Source organism: Cynocephalus volans, chromosome 11 (genome assembly GCF_027409185.1).
Source record: "Cynocephalus volans isolate mCynVol1 chromosome 11, mCynVol1.pri, whole genome shotgun sequence".
In the NCBI taxonomy this organism is placed as follows: Eukaryota; Metazoa; Chordata; class Mammalia; order Dermoptera; family Cynocephalidae; genus Cynocephalus; species Cynocephalus volans.
The window spans coordinates 115,448,038-115,472,529 of record NC_084470.1 but is presented as its reverse complement, the minus strand read 5'-3'; the positions used below and the strand labels follow the sequence as shown (position 1 = coordinate 115,472,529).

General features: G+C 36.7%; 1 long non-coding RNA gene across 3 annotated transcripts in view; it reads right to left on the bottom strand.

Moving 5' to 3' along the window:
* Nucleotides 1-2,090: 2,090 nt before the first annotated feature.
* Nucleotides 2,091-24,492, bottom strand: part of LOC134391036 (uncharacterized) — a 66,163-nt gene continuing 43,761 nt past the window's right edge. For all 3 annotated transcript variants that reach the window (XR_010024901.1, XR_010024903.1, XR_010024902.1), the window contains 2 exons: nt 19,706-19,774; nt 2,091-3,719 (listed from right to left, as the gene is read on the bottom strand). This is a non-coding gene — a long non-coding RNA (uncharacterized LOC134391036). The remainder of the gene's footprint in view (nt 3,720-19,705; nt 19,775-24,492) is intronic.

Below are 24,492 nucleotides of genomic sequence, written 5' to 3'. Positions count from 1 at the left end.
CTCTAGATGATTAACATTTGCCTTAGAGTTTGAGAAACACTGACCTAAAGCAACTGATTCTCAACTTAGGTTGCACATTAAAATCCCCTGGGAGCTCTAAAATATACTGTTGCCTGGGCCCCACTGCAGAGATTCTGATTTAATTGGTTTCAAGTGTGGCCTGGGTTTTTGTTTTTTTTTTTTAAGCACCCCCCCCCACCCGCCCCGATGATTCTAATGTTCAGCAAAGCAGTTCTCAAGAAACAGGGCGCTAAAAATTAGTCCCCGCAAACCCCGGTGGGGCTTGACTGTTACAGGAGTGATTACGATTCAAGGGTTTTGTGATCTTGGCTGCCTTCAAAGCCAAGATAACAAAAACCCAAGAGACATATTAAGATACTCCATTTGGGGATGCCTGGAAATTTACAAAAAGAGTCAACAGAACACTGGATAGGAGAAAAAGTGCTCTGGGTTTCTTTTTCCAGTCTTGCTAGCTTACTCAGTTCTGAACTCACCACCATTTTGAAGGTTTCTTCAGCAGTAAAATGACATCAACAAACTCTTACCTAAGATAACATATTTGAGAGGTGCAGTAAGAGGAAAGAGCGCTTCATTAATTCCATACAAAGTATTTAAAAATCTCATCTATGGGATTCTTTTTAAGATGGCCACTTCTATAGTACACATATATTTAAAGCACAACCAATTTGGAAAATGAGAACAAAAATATAAAGTCCTCAAATTATGTAATATACCAGTGTGTTAGTCCACTCCTGCTGGTTATAACAAAATACCTTAGACTGGGTAATTTATAAACAACAGAAATTTATTTCTCATTGTTATGGAGGCTGGGAGGTCTAAGATCAACTGGTGCCAGCAATTTTGGTGTCTGGTGAGGGCTGGTCTCTGGCCTTCTTGCTGCATCCTCACATGGCAGAAGAGGTGAAAAGGGATGAACAGCTCCCTTGCACCTCTTTTTTAAGGTCAATAATTCATTCATGACTTAATCATCTCCTAAAGGTCCCACCTCTTAATACTATCACACTGGTGATTAAGTTTCGACGCATGAATTTGGGGGGAATACATTTAGACCATAGCATCCAGTTTCTTAGTTCATGGTATATAAGTGAACATCTTGGAAGACAGAGGGGTAGGAGTATAAGTGACTCTGCATCTATATATTTCCACAATCTCAATCACATTTTATACTCACATAGACATCCCAGATATTCTTTCTCCTCTTTCTATGCTGGTTTCTACTTCCTGGTTAGCAATTGCCAAAGCAAGAAAATGAAAACGGCCAGGACAGCAGAACTGTCCAGAGCTTTGTTTATATAAGAATACTATGCCTCAATAGGTGGGGAATACAGTAGTTTAGTTTTGTATTTTAATTGATGTCTCTATCAAACTTGTACCTATGCCAACAAGGAAACATTGTCAATTTGAGTTTTATCTCTCTACTCAAACTAAAATCAGGCATTTGGACCTAGGAACATCAGAAATTCTACTCAGATATTTTAGACCTCAGGCAGAAGTTTCTAACATTACTTCTCAGAGAAAGAAACTTAAAGCTTAGAGGGTTAAAAATGACTTTTACCTATGAAAGGACAGGGTTTTCTCCCTCCTTCATCCCCTTCTTTGGAGCAGGTCTTTGATGAGGAATATAAAAAGAGATGGATTGTTAGTATAATAACCCACTGGAGTATCAAAGCAGAAAGTCAAAATTATTAAAAATTTGTTGGTTTTGTAGATATTTCACCTAAATGTGATGGGACTATCTGTATTAATGGTATTTCAAGAACTAAATCATTTTCATGAATTCCCACTCCATGTTACTCCCGGGATGTAATTTAACCTCTTTATTATATAATGAGCAGGGCAGAGCTATGCTTTATGGGGTCTAAATACAAATTGGGGGGGGGCACTAAGAAAAAGAATACACAGGTAGGTACTATATATGCGAATATTTATTTAGAATGATAACAGAAACCACAAGTGACAAATTTTACAACTTGATAAATAGCACAAATACCACAAAATCAAGAAAAATAATGTTCTATTTTTATTAACTGCTTGATATATCTATATATTACTTTTTAAATTTTTTTGACTGCATATTCTTTGATTGTCACTTTCTAGTATAACAATTTTGTAATACCTTTTTTTTTTCTTTTGTACATGGAGAATAGAGAGATAATTCAGTCCTTCCTCTGGCATTACTGATAAAATATCTTTTAAACAACAGAATGTAAAATAAATGAATGTGTCTTAACACAGGTACACTAGGTAGTTGTAGTACTGCTGCAGGTTTGTGCTAAGTATTGATGAGACCTGAATTCTCTAACAATTTTTCATATCTGATTACAGACAGTCCTTGACTTACAATATGCATTCAGTATAAACCATGCTTTGAGTACCCATACAATCATTCTGTTTTTTACTTTCAGTATAGTACTCAATAAATCACATGAATATTCAGCACTTTATTATAAAATAGGTTTTACTTTAGATTTTTGCCCAACTATAAGCTACTGTAAGTATTATAAGCACATTTAAGGTAGGCTAGGCTAAGCTCTGATGTTTGGTAAGTTAGGTATATTAAACGTATTTTCGACTTACGATATTCTCAACTTACAATGGGTTTATTGGTGCATAACCCCATCATAAGTCAAGCAGCATCTGTGTTGAGTTAATATCACTTCTGTGTTTGAGTTAATATCACTTGGAAAAAAAAAACCCAACCCTTTAAGGAATTCCATTCAGCAACAACACTACATTATGGTAATATGAATAAGATATTAAATCCTAACTCAAGATTTTTTTAAACTGTTTGCCTCAACAACAACATGACAGTACCTTAATATCCAATTTAAAAAAATCAACCTAGCCCTCTCTTCCATCACTCACATCATTCACTTATAACAGGAGCTTGTTTTAAAGGCAACTATCAAGTACATGGTTAGATTGGATACACACTCACTCATATAAACCTAAATGAGCAAAAAGCCCAAGGATCTGTAAAACTATCAGAGGCAACATAAAACACTGATCAGGGGAACTTCTTTCTGCTTTCTTACTTTATAAAGCACTGTAATCATTTTAGAGATGAAACTTTTGGTTGGAAACTCATAACCAGTGTACCTAAAATAAGAGTGAAAGAACATTACATCATGCTGCGAAAATAAATATTATTTGATATTGTGAAAATCTATATTTGTTGAAAGAAAGAGACATTCATTTCTATTCATTTTTTATCATTATTTATAATAAAGATAAAACTTGGGAAGAAAAACTAATCAAGAGGTACATAAATAAGCCTTACCTTTTTCATGCCATCTGTAACTCTTCTGCTTTGTGTAGGACTTTGGTAAAAGTATTTTATATGTAATTGTTAGGCATAATATTTAGGAGAGCAGACTCATTCTCCTCCTTTCCTATAAAATATGTGAATATGGAATAAGCACCCTACGACTGCTACAACTGGCTTAGACTTCAGGCTCTTGAGTGTTGATTGTGGGCCTTCAAAAACAAAATCTGATTTCCAAACTCTTTATTGTGTAGTTACAGAGGGTGTGAAGATTGGTTTCATGAGTCTAGATGTGGTGTGAAGACATTCAGTCCCCTGAGCTCTTCCATGTTTTTATAGGTTTCTCAGTGCTGGGTCTGCATTCTTGTTTGGCAATCTTAAGCCAAAATGTTGAATTTTGGAAATCAAAAAGTTCAGCCTGGTTTCAGCCCCTCTGCAGACAAAAAGTAGAAATGATTAGAATAGATTTGCTACTTGCTATATTATACCTGCTTATACTTTTCTTTATACTTACAGTAGAAAACAGAAACTTTGGATATCTTTATGTTAAGACGAGAGCACATTAAACACTGAAAAATAAGTTAAATTAACACTGGAGCTTTACTTCAAAATCTCAACATATAGTCATTAAAATGTTAATAATACTATTAACCATAAAGTTTTATCATCAGATAAATAAGTGTTTTTTTATACAGTATACTTTATTTCAGCAACTCCATTTCCTGTGGCCTAAAATATGGGAGAAAAATAAACTTTAACTATGAAAATATAAATTTCAAATGCTAAGAGTTAGGTTATTCTATGAGAAAAAGACACAAATAAGGATTTATAAAGAAGGAATAGAAATGAATGGCAATGGAAATAACTGACAGAGTTTCCTGGATTTTCAAATTTTGGATATTTATTTCGAAGGTTAGAGTGTACAGCAACTTCTAACTTTAAATTATTTCAAATCAATCAAGCACTTAAAGCTAATTTTGCATAAATTCTGTGAGGAGTGAGACTTATTAGTGAGTTTCTAATTCTACAAAAATAAAATCCATTGCCAACTACTGAAATTTGAGGGTTACCTTTGATTGTAGAAACTACCACATATTTTAGTGAGGTACAATAGTTTCTAATGGGAAACAATACTTTGCACATATTAAATGCTAATTCCTATGGTCTCTTTATCCTTTTTGCTCTTTTAAATTTTTAAAATTTTATTTATTCCTACTTTATTATAGTTTTCTTTTTTTTTCTTTTCAGGAACCAATAAAACATTACTGTATAGTGTTTAGTATACAAGCATATTTGTTCTTCAGCATAGTTAACACTACCCAGTAATATATGATGCCATCCTGCTGTTAACTCTGCAGCCTGGATTGCTAGCCCCCAACCACAGCTGGGCAGAGGGTGAGAGGAGGCTTTGTTCTTGTGCCCCTTTAGCCCAGTACAGAGCAATGGGAAAGGGGAAAAGATCTTTGCCAGTGTAGGTACCCAGACTAAAGCTGAGATGGGCAGAAGCTTTAACTCTAAGTTCAGAGCATTCATTATTACAATTATTAAGGAAGAATTTTCAGTATTTGGAAATATGGTTAAATGATGGCTACCTTCGTTACCTTTTAATGTCATGCTACAGCACTGTTCAGGAAGCTGCCTGGAAGTCATCTAACACTCCAGAAAAGGTAATTTTGTTTGACATAGTATTTATTATGGTTTAGAGCTCACATATCTACATAACAAACAACTCTACAGCTAGAGGCTAACTTAAATGAAATGAATGAAGTGTGATGATTTTCTTTTCTGTCTAGTAGAAAAGACAACCTTAAAGATTATGGTTTTATTGCCCTGTAGGACTTTAACTAGTTTTGTACTTAATTCAGCAATCTTATCTCAGCATTCCTTTTATTCCCCACTCACTATTTAAAAAACAGTTTTTAGTATTATCATTTGAACTAGCTTTTTCATCCTGTTGGTTCCCTCAGTGAGTTAAATAAAACTTTGGCATATGCTCCCAGTCTATGAGGGGGTCTTCAAAAAGTTCATGGAAAATGCATATTATGAAAAAACTATGCATGACACCAAGGTCAAGGGTTCAGATATCTGTATCGGCCAGCTACCAAAACGAAAAGAAAAAGAAAAAACTATGCATGGATTGCAAAATTTTTTGCACCAAAATAAACTTGTACTAACTTGTTATAACATATCGAAACAGGATCTAGTTTGAGGCACTAAGGATAAGACATCAGCTGAAAAGAGCTCCTATCAGAGCAACATGAATTCTGTTAGAATTGAAGCAAAAACAAATATCAAATTTATAGGGAAGCTTGGGTGGAAGAATGGTGAAATTACTGATGCTTTACAAAAGGTTTATGGGAACAATGGCCCAAAGAAATCAGTAGTTTACAAATCAATAATACATTTTAAGAAGGGACAAGACAATGTTGAAGATGAAGCCTGGAGCAGAAGACTATCCACATCAATTTTTGAGGAAAAAATTAATTTTCTTCATGCCCTATAAGGACCAATTATTAACAATAGCCAACACCACAGACATCTCAATTGATTCAGCTTACACAATTCTTTTTGTTTGTTTGTTTGTTTTCATTTATTGAATCAAAATCGATTATACATATTTTGGGGGTTGAACATTGAGATATGTTGATTAAATCAATATTACTAGCATATATAGTTACAAATCGTAATTATTCTTTATGCCCTTGTCCAATCTCTCCCCTTCCCCCCTTCCATCCCCCTGCCCCCTCTAATTGCCCTGGATTTCTTCTCTCCTTTTGAAAGAATAATGGAATAATAATGAATAATAATGGAATAAAGAATAATGTTAATCTGTTGCCTAGATGACCTGTCCAATGCTGAGAGATGTGATCAGGTCCCCCAATATTATCATACAGCTGATGCTTCTTCTGTCACTCTGAAATGGGTTTTGTGGAAAGAGACATCCTCTTCTTTTCTTTGTCGCTGCTGGTGACTCTTCTGGTGTGAATGCACTCCAGTGGTTGGCAGACCATCTGCATGGTGGTTGTGGTGTCTAGCCGCTTTTGTGGCAGCCATGGTTAATGTGGTGGCTGTGGTGGGCCACCCATGTGTAGGTGCTGTTTTTGGTATGCTCCTTGGCACTGGTGGTATGCCTGGTTGTGGGTGTGTTTGGTCCCCTTCTCCATGCCTCTGGTCCCTGGGCAGGCCCCAAGGCGCTGGTGCCATGTGCCTGGTTGTGTGAGGAGGGTCCGGTCCCCTTCTCCATGCCTCGGATACCCAGGTGGGCCCCAAGGTGCTGGTGTGGTGTGCCTTGTTGTGGGAGGAGGATCTGGTTCCTGGCTCCATGCCTCAGGTCACTGGGTAGGACCCAAGGCACTGGCGTGGTGTGCCTGGTTATGGGAGGGGGGTCTGGTCCCCTTCTCCATGCCTCAGGTCCCTGGGTGGGCCCCAAGGCACTGGTGTGGTGTACCTGGTTGTGGGAGGGCGGTCCAGCCTCCTACTCCATGCCCTGGGTCCCTGGGTGGGCCCCGAGGTGCTGGCACAGTGTGCCTGGTTGTGGGAGAGAGGTCCGGTCCCCTTCTCCATGTCTTGGGTCCCTAGATGGGTCCTGAAGGGCTGGCACAGTGTGCCTGTTTGTGGGAGAGAGGTTTGTTCCCCTTCTCCTTGCCTCGGGTCCCTGGGCAGGCCCCAAAGTGCTGGTGTGTTGTGCCTGGTTGTGGGAGGAAGGTCCAGTCCCCGGCTCCATACCTCGGGTCACTGGGCGGGACCCAGGGCACTGGCTTGGTGTACCTGGTTGTGGGAGGGAGATCCAGTCCCCTTCTCCTTGCCTCGGGTCCCCATGTTGGCCCCAAGGCACTGGCACAGTTTGCCTGGAAGTGGGAGTGGGGCCCAGTCCCCAGCTCCAAGCCTCCAGTTCCCAGGCAGGCCCCAAGGTGCTGGTGGTGACCCTGGGCAAGAACTAATTTTTTGTCCTTTGCTTCTAACACGGGGGAACTTCCTGTGGGAACCAGTACATGAGCTGTGTGGTTGTTTAAATTGCTACTTTGCTGCCGTTTCCCTAGGGAAGGCTTTTTGTGCAGCTCAGGGTTTAATGGTTGATCGTATAGGTACTTCCAGCTCTCCAAAGACCCAGTGGATCTGTGTTCTGTAGAATCTCTGATCTGGGCCTGAGTTTTTTCATCAAACTGCACCCCATGCAATTCTGCATTCCTGACCATTCTCCTCTGAGTGGTCTGTGCTGATTGGGGGGCAGGTCGGCTGTCCTTGCTATGTCCCAGTGTTCCCATCTCGCCCACCACCCATGCTCCAAACACTTCCTATGGGATGGGCCCTGCGCTGGTCCCTTGTGATGACTCACCAGCCTCTGAATGGCTCCCTTTTTTCAGTTGTTCTGGCTCCTCGCTCCTGCGTGGGTCCATGGGAAACCTATTAGTGGTCTTGATGTCCTGGGGGCCGCCAAGGCCCTCTTCTCTCCTGCTGCGTCCAAGTAACTCCATCTGAAGGGCACAGCTGTGGCTTCTGCCAACTCCAGCTCCATGTGTTCATCAGCTTGAGCCTTAAAGTAGCTGCAGCCCGAAATGCTCAGAGCTTTCTCTCATCATAGTTTCTTCCGCCTTCATGAACTCCGTTGGTCTCTCCTCCTCTTCCCCTGAGTTCCAGCAGCCCCAGCTTGGCTAATGTTACATTTTTATAGTTGTAAATTTGGCTGATTTGTAGGAGAGAGTGATGCTGGGAACCGTCTATTCCGCCACTTTGACCAGAACTCAGCTTACACAATTCTGACTGAAAAATTAGAGGTGAGCGAAATTTCCGCTCAATGGGTGCCAAAACTGTTGCACTCAGATCAACTACAGACAAGTGCAGAGTTTCAATGGAAATTTGAAACAAGTGGGATCAAGGTCCTGAGGCATTTCTTTGAAGAATTGTAACAGGAGATGAAACATAGCTTTACCAAAAAGACCTTAAAGATAAAGCACAATCAATGCAATGGTTACCAAAAGATGGAAGTGGTCCAGTCAAAGCAAAAGTGGACTGGTCAAGAGCAAAGGTCATGACAATATTTTTGGGGGATGCTCAAGGATTTCTTCTTGTTTACTTTTTAGAGGGCCAAAGAATGATAATATCTGCTTATTATGAGAGTGTTTTATTATGAGAGTGTTTTGAGAAACTTAGCTAAAGCTTCTGCTGAAAACACCCAGGAAAGCTTTGCCAGAGAGTCCTTCTCTACCTCAACGATGTTCTTGCTCATTCCTCTCATCAAACAAGGGCAATTTGTGAGAATTTTGATGGAAAATCATTAGGCATCCACCTTATGATCCTGATTTGGCTTGTGTCTTCTTTTTGTTTCCTATTCTTAAAAAAAAAAAACTTTAAAGAGCCCAGGTTTCTTCAGTTGATAATGTAAAAATGACTGCACTGACATGGTTAAATTTCTAGGACTCTCAGTTCTTTAGAGATGGACTAAATGGTTAGTATAACTGCTTACAAAAGTGTCTTGAACTTGATGGAGTTTATATTGAGAAATAAAGTTATATTTTTCATTTTAATCTTCAATTCCATTTTGCCACGAATTTTTTCAAGTCCTCTTGTGTTTTATGGGAATTATGTTTTAAGATTATAAGAATTTTGCTTTGTATCACTGGCCAGAATTGTGCCAAATGGCTATTCCTAGTTGCAAGGGAGGCTAGGAACTTAAAGATTCACTTTTTAGTCTTCTTAGGCTAAGAAGGAAGGAAGAACTTTCAAAAGAGCAAATCTGTAGTAACTGTCACTAATTGAATATGTGTATGGATGGTGGCAATGGTGGGAGAGTGGTAAAAGAGAGAAGAATTAAGAATGATCCCCCGGTCAGACTTGGGTTCTAAATTTAATAAGATGAGGAAGATTGGAGGAGAGGCAGGTTTACATTTTATCAATACTAGGCACTGATAAGTAAAAAGCTTTATTTTTTATGTTTTGAGATCACATCCACTGAATTGCCCCTGACATTATGTGCAATTGTTATGTGCTAGAGATTTTAAAGGAAGAAAAGTCATTTGTAATTATCTAAATCTTTGCAGTAGTTGGTCAGCTGAGTGACAATTTTCAGCCTGTCGATTATATAATGGAGTGCCCTCCCCAATGAAATAATTTGTGACAGAATGTTTGCATTAGACTCATAGCCTCCGAGAAAATTTTTCAGAAAAAATGACATTTACCTGCAATTTACTGCAAAACAAACATATTTGCAGTGTAGGAATTACTTAGAACTTTCAGGGGATATCAATGAAATGTTTTATGGAATATAGAAGAATTGTAAAAATACCTTTTAATATTCAATGTATATTTTGAGATACTAACCTTATAAATAGTTTTTGTTTGTTCTTGGTTGTTTTGGGGGTTTTTTGGCAGCTGGCTGGCGCTAAACTTTTTAAATACTATCAGAAACAATCTTATTCACTTCTTCCTAGGAAATAGATCCTATATATTTAAACTATCTGTCAAACATTAATTATGTAACTTTATAAGGTTTGATAATTTATTACTTAATTCTTCCTCTCCTAAAATTTAACTAGTTGAGTATGTGGCAAATAAAGACCCCAATCACACCAAGATGAATTGATGTTGTAACGCTATTGGCTTCCTATGATTTATCAGAATCCTCCACTGAGTATGAAAACTTATATCCTGCCAAGTCTGCCTGAAACCCACCAATCTTAATCATACTTATTTTAAAGGAATCATCAATTTTGTAAAACTTTTGTTTTCTAAAATTTGTATTGCCTTAAATTAGAAGACTTTGTGCATACTATAAAAAAAATTTAGGAATGCTCCTTTAATAAGATTTCTCCCACTAAAACAATAAATTTCTACAAAACTATGTCTTCCAGACTTTTCCAGTCATGCAGACTATACCTTTGCAATTCTCTTCTATCTGTTCTTTCCTTTTTAACCCCACACTCATTGTCTTTAGTTTGACCTATAATTGGCTGTATTAATATTTCTCTTCCTCACTAGGCTACAATAGCTTCCTATAGGTCCTCCTTCCAAATCATTCTGATATTGACATATCTTCCCGAGAACAAAGGTTAGAGAATGTCATTTCTCTAGCACATCAAAAAGATTACACACCATGATCAAGTGGGACTTATCCCAGGGATGCAAGGATGGTTCAACATATGCAAATCAATAAATGTAACACATCACATCAACAAAAGCAAGGGAAAAAACATATTATTCTCTCAATAGGCACAGAAAATGCATGTAAGAAAATTCAGCTTCCCTTCATTATAAAGACCCTCAACAAATTAGGTAGAGAAGGAAAGTATCTCAACACAATAAAAGCCATATATGACAAACCCACTGCCAATATCATCCTGAATGGGGAAAAGCTGAAAGCTTTTTCTCTAGGAACAGGAATAAGACAAGGATGCCCACTCTCACCACTTCTACTCAGCATAGTATTGGAAGTATTAGCCAGAGCAATCAGGCAATAGAAAGATATAAAGGGCATCCAAATTGGAAAAGACGAAGTCAAATTGTCACTGTTCACAGATGACATGGTCCTGTGTATGGAAAAACCCATAACCTCTATCAAAAAACTCCTAGAGCTCATAAACAAACTCAGTAAAGTTTCAGGATACAAAATTAATACACAAAAACTAGCAGCATTCTTATACATCAACAACAAACACACAGAAAAAGAAATCAAGAAAGCAAGCCCATTTACAACAGCTACCAAAAGAATAAAATACCTAGCAATAACTTTAACTGAGGAGGTGAAAGATCTCTACAATGAGAACTGCAAAACACTGCTGAAAGAAATTAAAGAAGACACCAAAAGATGGAAAGACATTCCATGTTCGTGAAGTGGAAGAATTAATGTTGCAAAAACGTCCATACTACCCAAAGTGATCTACAGATTCAATGCAATCCCCATTAAAATACCAATGACATTCTTCACAGAAATATACAAAACAACTCTAAAATTCATATGGAACAACAAAAAACCCCAAATAACCAAAGCAATCCTGAGCAAAAAAAATAAAACCAGAGGCACCACGCTACCTGGCTTCAAACTATACTACAAAGCTATAGTAACCAAAATAGCATGGCACTGGCATAAAAACAGGCACATAGATCAATGAAACAGAATAGAGAACACAGAAATCGACCCATGCACTTAACAGCCAATTGACCTTCAACAAAGGCACCAAGAACATACACTGCGGAAAGGATAGCCTCTTCAGTAAATGGTTCTGGGAAAACAGGATATCCATGTGTAGAAGAATGAAACTAGAGTCATACATCTTGCCATATACCAAAATCAACTCAAAATGGATTAAAGACTTAAGTGTAAGACCTGAAACTATAGAACTCATAGAAGAAAACATGAGGGAAATACTTCAGGATGTAGGACTGGACAAAGACTTTATGAACAAGATCCCAAAAGCACACACAACAAAAGAAAAAATAAATAAATGGGATTATATCAAACTAAAAAGCATCTGCACAGCAAAGGAAACAATCAACAGAGTGAAAAGAGAACCTACAGAATGGGAGAAAATATTTGCAAACTATTCATCTGACAAGGTATTAACATCCAGAATATATAAGGAACTCAAACAACTTCACAGTATAAAAACAAATCATCCAATTAAAAAATGGGCAAAAGAGCTGAATAGACATTTCTCAAAGGAAGATACACAAATGGCTAACAGACACATGAAAAAATGCTCAACACCAGTAATCACCAGAGAAATGCAAATCAGAACCACACTGAGGTATCATCTCACTGGCCATTTATTTTTTTTTTATTTTATTTTATTTTTTTTTTGTCGTTTTTTCGTGACCGGCACTCAGCCAGTGAGTGCACCGGTCAGTCCTATATAGGATCCGAACCCGCGGCGGGAGCGTCGCCGCGCTGCCAGCGCAGCACTCTACCAAGTGCGCCACGGGCTCGGCCCTCACTGGCCATTTAGACTGGCTAATATCAAAAAGTCAGAAAACAACAAATCTGGCAAAGATACAGAGCTAGGGGAACACTTCTACACTTTTGGTAGGACTGTAACTTAGTACAGCCATTATGGAAAACAATATGGAGGTTCCTCAGACAAGTATAGACAGAACTGCCTTATGATCCAGAAATCCCACTACTGGGTATATACCCAAAGGAATGGATTTCATCATGTTGAAGGAATATCTGCACTACCATGTTTATCACAGCTCTATTAACAATAGCCAAGATATGGAACCAACCTAAATGTCCATTGACAGATGACTGGATAAGGAAAAAGTGGCATACACAATGGAATACTACTCAGCCATAAAAAAGAATGAAATTCTGCCATTTGCAGCAACATGGATGAACTTGGAGAAAATAATGTTAAGTGAAATATGCCAGGCACAGAAAAATACCACATGTCCTCCCTTGTGAGAGCTAAGAATGAATGAAGGAAGAAAGGAAGGAAAAAAAGAAACAACCACAATAATATTTTGAACTCTCAGAAGGAGAGAACAGATCTATGGTTACTAGAGATGGGAAAAGGGGAGTGGGAGGGGGGTTAGGGAGAAATTGGGTAATGGACACAAAGAATGATTACAATTTGTAATGATGAACATGTTAATAATACTGATTTGATCATCACATATTGTACACAAATATTGACAGTCAATGCTGTACCCCATAAATATGTATAATCAATTATGTTTCAAATGTAAAATTAAACAAAAAATTTGAGGAAAAATAAAAAAGATGTTCGAATGCTCCCATTGCCTACAGAGTAAAACAGAACTAGCCAAAAACTATTTCTCTGGTCTTATTTCTTACTACATGCCATCTCCAACCTTATGCTCCAGTTTCAACTACACAAATCCTTATCCAGAATGAACTTTCATTCCTCTTTGCCTTTGCTAATCTGTGCTAATCTGTTTCTCTCAACCTAGAATGCTCTTTACCCTCTGCCTAGTAAAATTTTCTCATTCTCCAAGGTTTGACTTAAACACCATCATCTCCTTTGGGAAAGCCTATATGGTCTACCAATCTATTGGTTGATTAATTAATGTACTAATTAACAAGTTAATTAACAGGTTAATTAACAGATTAGTCATTGCTCTGGGTACCATAGAATTGTACCCTTATGGCAGCATTTATTTACAAGAAGTCTCTGCCTTCTTGGAGCCCATAGAAAAGTATGGACAAATACAAAAAAAGATCAGATCCGTTATTGGCTAGCTGCCAAAACAAAAAAAGAAACATAGTCACAAATACAGAAATAAAGTGTTCTAGTTCAGACATCATGTTTATCAAATTAAAATAATTTCTAAATGTATTCATAAGCACCTGATTTGGAAGAGCAGATAGTACCCTAGGTATTCCACTCAAGAGAGAAGACAAGATAAAGACCAACTTTATTGTGTGCAGAACTTGAGCAGCACTGCACCTGGGGGACTGAAGCAGCCCACAGGGCCTGCCCACATGCAGGTGAACACCAGAGGGGCTCGCAGGCCCCACCAAACCACCACACAGGCCATCCAGGTGAGTGTGTGCAGGACCTGAGAGGCGTCGTGCCCCACCTGGGGGACTGACACAGCCACAGGGCCCACCCACACCCAAGCAAGCATGAGAGGGGCTCACAGACCACACTGAACCACCACTTGGGCCGCCCAGGTGAGCACATACAGGACCCACTCACTGACCGAACAGGAGCCAAGGCAGACCACCACACACTCAACTGTATTGATAAAAGAAGAGTCACCAACAGAACCTACGAATAGAGGAAGAAATCTTCCCCCTCATAACCTACTCCAGAGTGATAGAAGAATTATGTATTCTACCAGATGACCAAACATCAGCATAAAAATACTAGAACTACAAATAAGAAGATATGACACCACCAAAAGAATATGGTTATTCCTCAAGTACCAAACCCCATAGAGTAAGAAACCCTCAAGATGTCTGAAAAGGAATTCTGAGCACTGATTTTTAAGAAAACTCTGAGAAATAAGAGAACAACCAACTAGAGAACAAAATCAAACAAGAAAAAATATCCAGGATATGAAGGAGGAAATGTACAAAGAGATTAATAACTTAAAAAAGAATGTAACAGAACTCCTGGAAATGAAGGATGTTCTCAATGAAATAAAGAACAGAACAGAAAGCTTCAGCAGCAGGCTAGAACAAGCAGAAGAAAGAATCTCAGAACACGAAGATGGTCTTTTTGAAATAACCCAGGCAGACAAGAAAAAGGAAAAAAGAATTTTAAAAAGTTTTAGAAAATTCAAGTGCACAAACATCTGAATCATGGGTATTCCAGAAGTGGGGGAAAGGAAAAGGCATTGAAAACTTATTCAGGGAAGTATTAACAGAAAACTTCCCAAGTCTAGGGAAGGATGCAGATCTTCAGATCCAGGAAGCCCAAAGATCCCCAAACAGATTCAATCCAAAAAGGTCCTCCCCTAAACTTGTGATAGTCAAACTGGCAAAACTCAAAGACAAAGAGAGAATTCTAAAAGCAGCAAGAGAAAAGCACCAAATCACCTATACAGGAGCCCCCATCAGACCAACAGACTTCTCAACTGAAACCTTAAAGGCCATAAGAAAATGGGATGATATATTCAAAAGACTAAAAGAAAAACATTGCCAGCCAAGAATCCTATATCCAGCATGGCTATCCTTTAGAAATGAGAAAGAAATATTTTATTTCCCTGACAAACAAAAATTATGGGAGTTCACTACCACACAACCAGCCCTGCAAGAAATACTCAAAAGAGTCCTGCATCTGGAATCTGAAAAAACATAATATCACAGATTCGCAAGAAAGGGCAAAACCCATCATTAAAACCAAAAATGAAAGTGAGAAAGAGAAAGAAGCTAAATCATATCACCTCAAAAATCCAACTAACATTGAAGATGAAAAATAATAAGGGGAAGAAAGGGACAGATTATGTTTAAAACATCTAAACAGAAAGCAATATAATGACAGGAGCAAACCAGTACTTATCAAAAACCACCCTAAATGATTGGATTAAAAAGCTAGACCCAACTATATGCTGTCTTCGAGAGACCCACCTCACATATAAAGACAAACACAGACTAAAAGTGAAGGGATGGCAAAAGGTATATGCAAATGGAAACCAAAAATGAGCAGGGATAGCTATTCTTATACTGGATAAAATAGACTTCAAACCAAAACCATAAAAAGAGATAAAGAAGGCCATTATATAATGATAAAGGGATCTATCCAGTGAGAGGATATAAAAATCATAAATATGTATGCACCCAACACTGGAGCACCAAGATATGTAAAGCAAACATTCTTAGACCTAAAAAAGAGATAGACCCAAATACAATAACACTGGGTGTCCTGAACACCCCTCTCTCAGCGTTAGGTCTTTCAGGTAACAAATCAACAAAGGAACACAGGATTTAAACTACACTTAGACCAATTAGACCTGGCAGATATCTATAGAACATTTCATCCAAGAAGTAGACAATATACATTCTTCTCGTCAGCACATAGAACATTTGCCAGGATAGACAACATACTAGCAAATTTTAAAAAATTGAAATCATCCCAAATATATTTTCAGACCACAATGAATTAAAACTGGAAATAAACAATAAGCAAAACACTGGAAGTTATACAAATACATGGAAATAATAGGCTCCTGAATGACCCATGGGTCCAAGAAGAAATTAAACAGGAAATCAAAAAATTTCTTGAAACTAATGAAAATAAAGATACATCATACCAAAACGTATGCGATACTGCAAAAGCAGTACTAAGAGGGAAGTTTGTGCAATAAACACTTAATGTCAAAAGAATGGAAAGTTTTCAAATAAATGACCTAACACTATGCCTCAAAGAACTAGAAAAACAACAACAATCCAATCCCAAAAGTAGCAGATGGAAAGAAATAATCAAAGTCAGGGCAGAACTAAATGAAACAGAGACCCAAAGAACAATACAAAAGATCAATGAAACAAAAAAAATGTTTTTTTGAGTGATAAATAAAATAGATAAACCATTAGAAGAAGAGAAGAAGAGAGAAGACCCAAATAACAAAAATCAGAAATGAAAGAGGAGACATTACAACTGATACCACAGATATACGAAGAATCATTAGAGATTATTATAAACAATTGTACACCAACAAATATGAAAACCTGGAGGAAATGGATAAATTTCCGGACACATACAAACTACCAAGGCTGAACAAAGAAGACATAGAACACACGAACAGACCAATAACAAGCAATGAGATTGAAGCAGTAATCAGCAATCTTCCAACAAAGAAAAGCCCAGGACTGGAGGGCTTTACAGCTGAACTCTGTTGAACCTTAAAAGAAGAATTAATACCACTTCTCTCCAAACTTTTCCAAAAAACTGAAACAGAAGCCATTCTTCCAAATTCATTCTATGAGGCCAGCATCACCCTGATACCAAAACCAGATAAAGATACAACGAAAAAAGAAAACTGCAGGCCAATATCCTTGATGAACATAAAGCCAAAAATCCTCAACAAAAAACTAGCAATCAGATTACAGCAACACATCAAAAAAATTATACACCATGATCAAGTGGGATTCATCCCAGGGATGCAAGGTTGGTTCAACATTTACAAGTCAATAAACATGATACACCACATCAACAAAACCAAGGACAAAAACCATATTATTATCTCAATTGATGCAGAAACAGCATTTGACAAAATTCAACATCGCTTCATGATTAAGACGCTCAGCAAATTAGTATAGAGGGAAATTATCTCAACACAATAAAAGTCATTTATAACAAACCAATCTCCAATAACACCCTGAAAAGTTTTCAGCTTTTTCCTTAAGAACAGGAATAAGACAAGGATGCCCACTCTCACCACTTCTGTTTAACATAGTATTTGAAGTACGAGGCACAGCAATCAGGCAACAGAAAGAAATAAAGGGCATCAAGATTGGAGAGGATGAGGTCAAACTGTCCTTGTTTGCTGATGACATGATCTTATATATAGAAAAGCCTATAGGCTCTACCAAAAACTCTTACATCTTATTAACAATTTCAGTAATGTTGCAGGATATAAAATCAACACCCCCAAATCAATAGTTTTTATACTCCAATAACAAACTAGCAGAAAATGAAATCAAGAAAGCAAGCCCATTTACAATAGTTGCCAAAAGAAAAACAACTAGGTATCAATTTAACCAAGGAGGTGAAAGATCTCTACAATGAGATCTACAAAACACTACTGAAAGAAATTAAACAGGACAAAAAAAAGTGGAAAGATATACCATACTCTTGGATGGGAAGAAACGACATTGTGAAAATGTCCACTGTACCCAAAGCAATCTACAGATTCAATGCAATCCCCATCAAAATACCAATGACATTCTTCACAGAAATAGAAAAAGCAATCCAAACATTCATATGGAACAACAAAAGACCCCAAATAGCCAAAGGAATCCTAAGCAAAAAAAAATAAAGCTGGAAGCATAACACTACCCAATTTCAAATTATATATTGCAATGCTACGGTAATCAAAACAGCATGGTACTGGCATAAAAACAGACACTCAGATCAAGGGAACAGAATAGAAAACCCAGGAACTAAACCACATACTTACAGCCAACTGATCTTTGACAAAGGCAGCAAGAACATACATTGGGGAAAAGACAGCCTCTTCAATCAATGGTGCTGGGAAAATTGGATGTCCATATGCAGAAAAATGAAACTGAACCTGCACCTCTCACCATATACCAAAATCAACTCAAAATGGATTAAAGACATTTTTAAATATAAGACCTGAAACCATGAAATTACTAAAGGAAAAGATAGGGGAAACACTCCAGGTAACAGGACTGGGCAAAGAATTTATGAACAAGACCCCAAAAGCACAAGCAACAAAAGAAAAAAAATAAATAAATGGGATTATATCAAACTAAAAGCTTCTGCACAGCAAAGGAAACAATAGAGTGGAAAGACAACCTATGGAATGGGAGAAAATATTTGCAAACTATATATCCGATAAGGGATTAATATCCAGAATATACAAAGAACTCAAACAACTATACAGTAAAAAAACAATCCAATTAAAAAATGGGCAAAGGAGATGAATAGACATTTTTCAAAGGAAGACATACAAATAGCCAACATGTACATAAAAAAATGCTCAGCATCACTAGTCATCCAAGAAATGCAAATCAAAACCACATTGAGATATCACCTCACCCCAGTTAGACTGGCCATTATTAAAAAGACTGAGAATAACAAATGCTGGTGAGGATGTGGGTAAAGGGGACCTCTTCTACACTGTTGGTGGGACTATAAACTAGCACAGCCACTATGGAAAACAGTATGGAGGTTTCTCAAACACTACAGATAGAACTACCATATGATCCAGCAATCCCACTGCTGGGTATATATCCAGAGGAATGGAAATCATCATGTTGAAGGGAGACCTGCACTCCCATGTTCACTGCAGCTCTATTTACAATAGCCAAAATATGGAACCAACCTAAGTGTCCACTGATGAATGACTGGGTGAAGAAAATGTGGTATTTAGACACAATGGAATACTACTCAGCCATAAAAAAGAATGAAATTGTGCCATTTGTAGCAACATGGATGAGTCTGGAGAAAATTATGTTAAGTGAAATAAGCCAAACAAAGAAACATGTTCTCATTCAAAACTGGCTGCTAGGAAGGAATGGGGCGGGAAGGGAGAGAAAGGAAAGGAGGGAAGAAAGAAAAGAGTACAACAATAAGCTGAACTTTCAGGAGAGAACAAAACTAAGGATGCTAGAGATGGGGAGGAGGAAGAGAGAGGGGTTGAGAATTGATAGGTAGGGCAAACGGCACAAAGAAATATCACGATTTGTAAGAATAAATATGCCAATAATAAATAAAAATTAAAAATTAAAAAATTAAAATTAAGCTATATAAACTTTAAATAAATTATATATTAAAAACAAGCAGAAAAAAATCCAACTTTGTCATTTTGATCAAATTTATTTTGAGAGTCATAGGACATTTTTTATTTTCAATAGGTTCCTTTTCTAAAGACATTGTAATTCTATATTTTAATTGTACTAAATGACTCCAAGAACATTATATGAAACTATGTTAATATATATTTTTAAAAATAAAATTTGAAAGTAGGTAATTGTTCACTGACTGTCATCTCTCCCAGCGTACAGAAATAAAAATAATCCAATTGACATTTTTTGATATTTTGAAATATGTGGTTCTGCTTTACTAATATTGATATAGCTATTTAAGAGATGACAATATAAATCTAAAATTTAAAGTATCTACACATTGTATATAACCAAGAAGCAAAATCATATACTTAATTTTCTCCTTAGCATGTTGGACTTTGACTGTGATCTTCACAGAACAGTGAAAATGCAAACCAACTGTCAAAAGTACCACAAAATAAACTTCTTAAACATGAAATACATGATACCTTGAAAAGGTGACATGTGATTGTTTCCTCCTTTTTTCTTCAATTTTTCTTGATGTTTCATCTTTTGAACTAAAAAAAAAAAAAAAATTAATGATTGCCTCAGTAAAAATAAAGACACATAGACCCTAATTTATTTTTGAGTAGTGATTGTATTCACATGGCTCAAAGTACAAAAGGTAAAATGTTTTTTTTTTCTACCCATCAACCAGCCACTTTCCTTGTTTTAGTTATTTAGGGCTGCCATACAAAATACCACAGCTGGATGGCTTAAATAATAGATTAATATATCTCACAGTTCTAGAGGCTTGGAAGTACAAGTCAGCAGATCCAATGTCTGGTGAGGGCCCACTTTCTGGCCTGCAGATTACCTCTTCCCACAGTGTCCTCCATAGGGTGGAAAGAGGAAGCTCTTGGGTCTTATAGGGGAGTTAATATCATAATGGGGGCTCCACCCTCATGACCTCATCTAGACCTAACTACTTCCCAAAGGACCTACCTCCTAATACCATCACATCAGGGAGTCAGAGCTTCAACATATAAATTTGGGAAGGACACAATTCAGTCCATAACATTTCCCAAGGATAACAACAAATCTTACAAATTTCTTGCATATCTTTCCAAAGATATCTGTATGCATCTATAAGCTAAAAAAGTATGTATGTTCATCCCTTCACCACCATTTCCACAAATGGTAACACATTTTACACACCATTCTGTGTGGATATAACTTAAAGGTCATTCCTAATCAGTGAGCAAAGGATTCCTTAATTTTTTTTATGACAGCAACGTATTTCATTGTATGAAGATTCCAGAATTACTTAGTCTACTGTGGATGGACATTTATGTTTTTTCTAATCTTATACAAAGAATATTGTTACAAATTACTTGTAAATGTGTTATTTTATAGGTGTGTGAAAATATCCATACATTATTAGAAGTGGAGTTGGGGGCTAAGGAGGGTATGTATTTCTAATTTTAATAGACTGTCCTCGAATTGTCCTCCACTGAGGCTGAATCAGTTTTCTTCCTCACCAGCAAAGAGTACCTATTTCCCCAAACCTTTACCCACATGGCATGATAACAAGCTTTTGAATCTTTAACTAATCTGATAGGTAAAAAATGATATCCCCAATTAATTTAAATCTGCATTTTTATTATCATGAGTAAGTTTAAACATCTCCTTGTAAATTTAAGAGACATTTGTATTTTCCTCTCTGTGAGTTGACTGGTCACATCTTCTGCACATTTATCTATTGGGTTGTAGGGCTTTTTCATATTGATTTGCCCCCACCTTAAATCACATTGTTAGACTACCTGGTGTAGCCAGGACCACTCTAAATCACATGATTCAAGGCAACCAGGCAAACAAAGATATGTCTGTAGACCATGACACTGAGTTTAGAGATTATGGGGTTTAGAGATTATATCCCAGAAGTCATGAGCAAGGACCAGACTCCTTTTCGGGCAAGGCTAAATTCTCACCTATGCTATAGTTTATCTATTCTATTGTTGATGGATATTTGGGTTCCTTCTGTTTTTTGACTATTATGAACACCACCACCATGAACATTCTTGCACAGGTATACTGGTATGCGTTTCTCTGGAGAATATACCGAGGAGTGGGACTGCTGAATCTTTGGGCTCTGGCTACATATGTATTTGATCTAATTTATCAATGTTGATTTCATGGTTTTTGAGTTTAGTGACATAGGTAGAAAGGCTTGTCTCCCCAACTATGATTAGGATTTTTAAAACCTCACAATAGTTTCTCGCAATTTTTTTCTGGTTTCGTGTCTTTACATGTAAACCTATGCATCAGGAATCTACCCTAATAAAAAGTTCAGGTATGGATCCAGCTTTAATTTGTCTCCAGATAGCTAGTTGTCTCAACACTGTTTCTTAAATAACCCAATTTTTCTCTACTGATTTGAACTGACTCCTTTATCATATACCAAATATGTATGTATTGGGTTTTTTTTTTCTGTGCTGTTTCATTGATCTGTCTGTCCCTCTAGCCATGAGCCAATACCTGATTATTTTAGCTTTATTATTTTTCAGTATCTGGTATGGCTAGCTCCCCCCTTACTAGAATTATTACAGTTTATTTTTTTTTTACTAAAACTTTAAAATAAGCTTGCCCAGTTGTACCCTAACACTAAAATTTTGTGGGGTTTTTTTGTGGTGGAGTTAAATGTCATTAAAATTTAACCTAAAAATAGTTGATACATTTTCTTCCTATCCAAGACCATGGTATGTCCTTCCATTTACTTCAAGTATCTCTGTAGCATTTTAACGTTTTACTCATAATATCTTGCACATTTCTCGAATTATTCATAGGTATTTTATCTTTTTAAAAAGATTTCCATTGTAAATAGGATCTTTTTCCCCCCTTAATATCTTCTAACTGGTGTTGTCAGTACATATAAATATTATTGATGTACAAATTCAAGTTTTCACACAGAAATCTAATTGAATTCTATTTTTTAAATAAACTTTATTTTTTACAGCAGTTTTAGGTTCACAGCAACATATACACAGCAGAAAGTACAGAGAGTTCCCATATACTCTCTGCTCACACACATGAACAGTCTCCCCAACTATCAACATCCAGCACCAGAGTGATACATGTTATAATCAATGAACCTACATTGACATATCATTATGACCCAGTGTCCTAAGTTTATATTAGGGTTCACTCTCAGGGTTGCACATTTTATGGGTTTTGACAAATGTATAATGAATGACATGTATCCACCATTATATTATCATAAAAAATAGTTTTATTGCCCTAAAAAAATCCTCTGTGTTTTGATGGGTGTTTGGGGTCATGGATACAAGAGGTACCCTAATGTGATCATTGCATACTGTGTAAATGTACCCAAATACCACATCATACTCCATAAATATACAAAATTATCATGGGTCAATTAAGAAAAAAACAATTAAAAAAATTTCAAAGACAGAAATAGACTAGAGGTTACTATAAACAGGGGGGAAGAGATAATGAGAAGTTATTGCTTAATGGGTAGAGAGTTTATGTTCAAGATAATGAAAAAGTTTTGGAAATAAATAGAGGTACTGGATGCCTAGCATTGTGAATGTAATTAATTCCATGCAACTGTATGCTTGAAAATGCTTAAAATGGCAATTCTTATGTTATATATGTTTTACCACTATTTAAAAAAAAAAAAATGACATGGCCAGGACGGCCAGGAACAGGGGGGGAAACTCTCTGTGTTTGCCTTTTTTTCCCTCCATCCTCCCATTATTTTTAAAAAATAATCTTTCAGCCGATTCTCTTGAGTTTTCTAGGTGTAAGAACATATACTATGATAATTACGATAATTTTATTCCTCCTTTACAATTTATATCCTGTTTTTGTTTTTGTTTGAGTTTGCTGGTATCTCCAAAATAAGAGATGATGGATATCCTTTTCTTATTTTTGACTGTAATGAGAATGTTTTTAGTATTCCCACAATCTAAAAGTTACAGAAAGGTTGCAAATACAGTACTAGTAACATTTGTTTCCTGAACATTTGAGAGTAAGTTGCCATCCAACAAACAAGTCTTCTCCACTATAAAATTATTCTTTTTCCTTTTGTTATCTCCCCTGACTTAGCCCTAGAACCAGACATTTCTCCAAGGAGTACTGGCTTCTTTTAGTAGAGAATGGAATTTAGAAACCAAGAACTGAACACTGGGTTTGCTCATTGCTCCTGGGGTACCATTATTTCTAGGCCTTTTCTGCTACAGAGGTAGGAAATATTTTAGAAATCATGAGTTTATATTAATAACTTCAATTCCAATCAAATACCACAGGGTTCTTCTTCATCTTCCTCCATTCAACATTTGTATCTTTTTTCTTCCACAGTGAAAACCCTGGTTTCCTCAACCACATCAACACATTTATTCATTTGCTCAATCTTACAGTAAAAATAATTTCAGAATTACTACACCTATACTGCTAGGAAAAATTCTGTTATATATTTTATGCTCTAATTATTGTGTGTATTTTGTTGTATTTACTGTTGTTCTATTAGTATTTGGTGTGTGTTCTTTTATACTTTTGTGGAGGTATAATATATACATATATCATAAAAATCAGTCATTGTTAAGTGTTTGATGACTTTAGTAAAATGCATGGAGTTGTACAACCATCACTACAATGCAATTTAGAACATTTCCATCAGCACGAAACAAAAAGTTCCCTTGCACCCATTTGCAGTCAGTCCCCACTGTGACACGCACCTCTCGTCCCACCACCCCCCAGAGCCCAGGCAACCACTGTCTCTATAGGTTTGCCTTTTCTAAAAATTTCATACAAATAGGATTAAACAATATGTAGTCTTTTGTATCTGGCTTCTTTCTCTTAATAAAATACTTTTAAGGTTCGTCCATCTGTGGTATGTATCAGCAATCTATTTTCTATTGCTGAATAAAATTCTATTCCAAACTAATTTCCAAAGTGGCTACATCATTTCATATTCCCACCAGCAACGTCTGAGGGTTCAAGTTTCTCCCCATCCCTACCTGGTATTGGCAGTCTTTTTTTTTTTTTTTTTTTAATAGAAATTCTAGTGGGTGTGCGGTGACATCTCATTGTAGTTTTAATTTGCATTTCCCTAAAGGATAACACTATGGAGCATCTTTTTATGTATATTTAAGCCATTGTATGTTTTCTTTGACTAATAAAACATACCCACTTAAAAATGTCTTTTACTCATTTGAAAAAATTGGGTTGTCTTCTTATTATCAAATTATTTAAGAATTCTTTATATATTCAGATA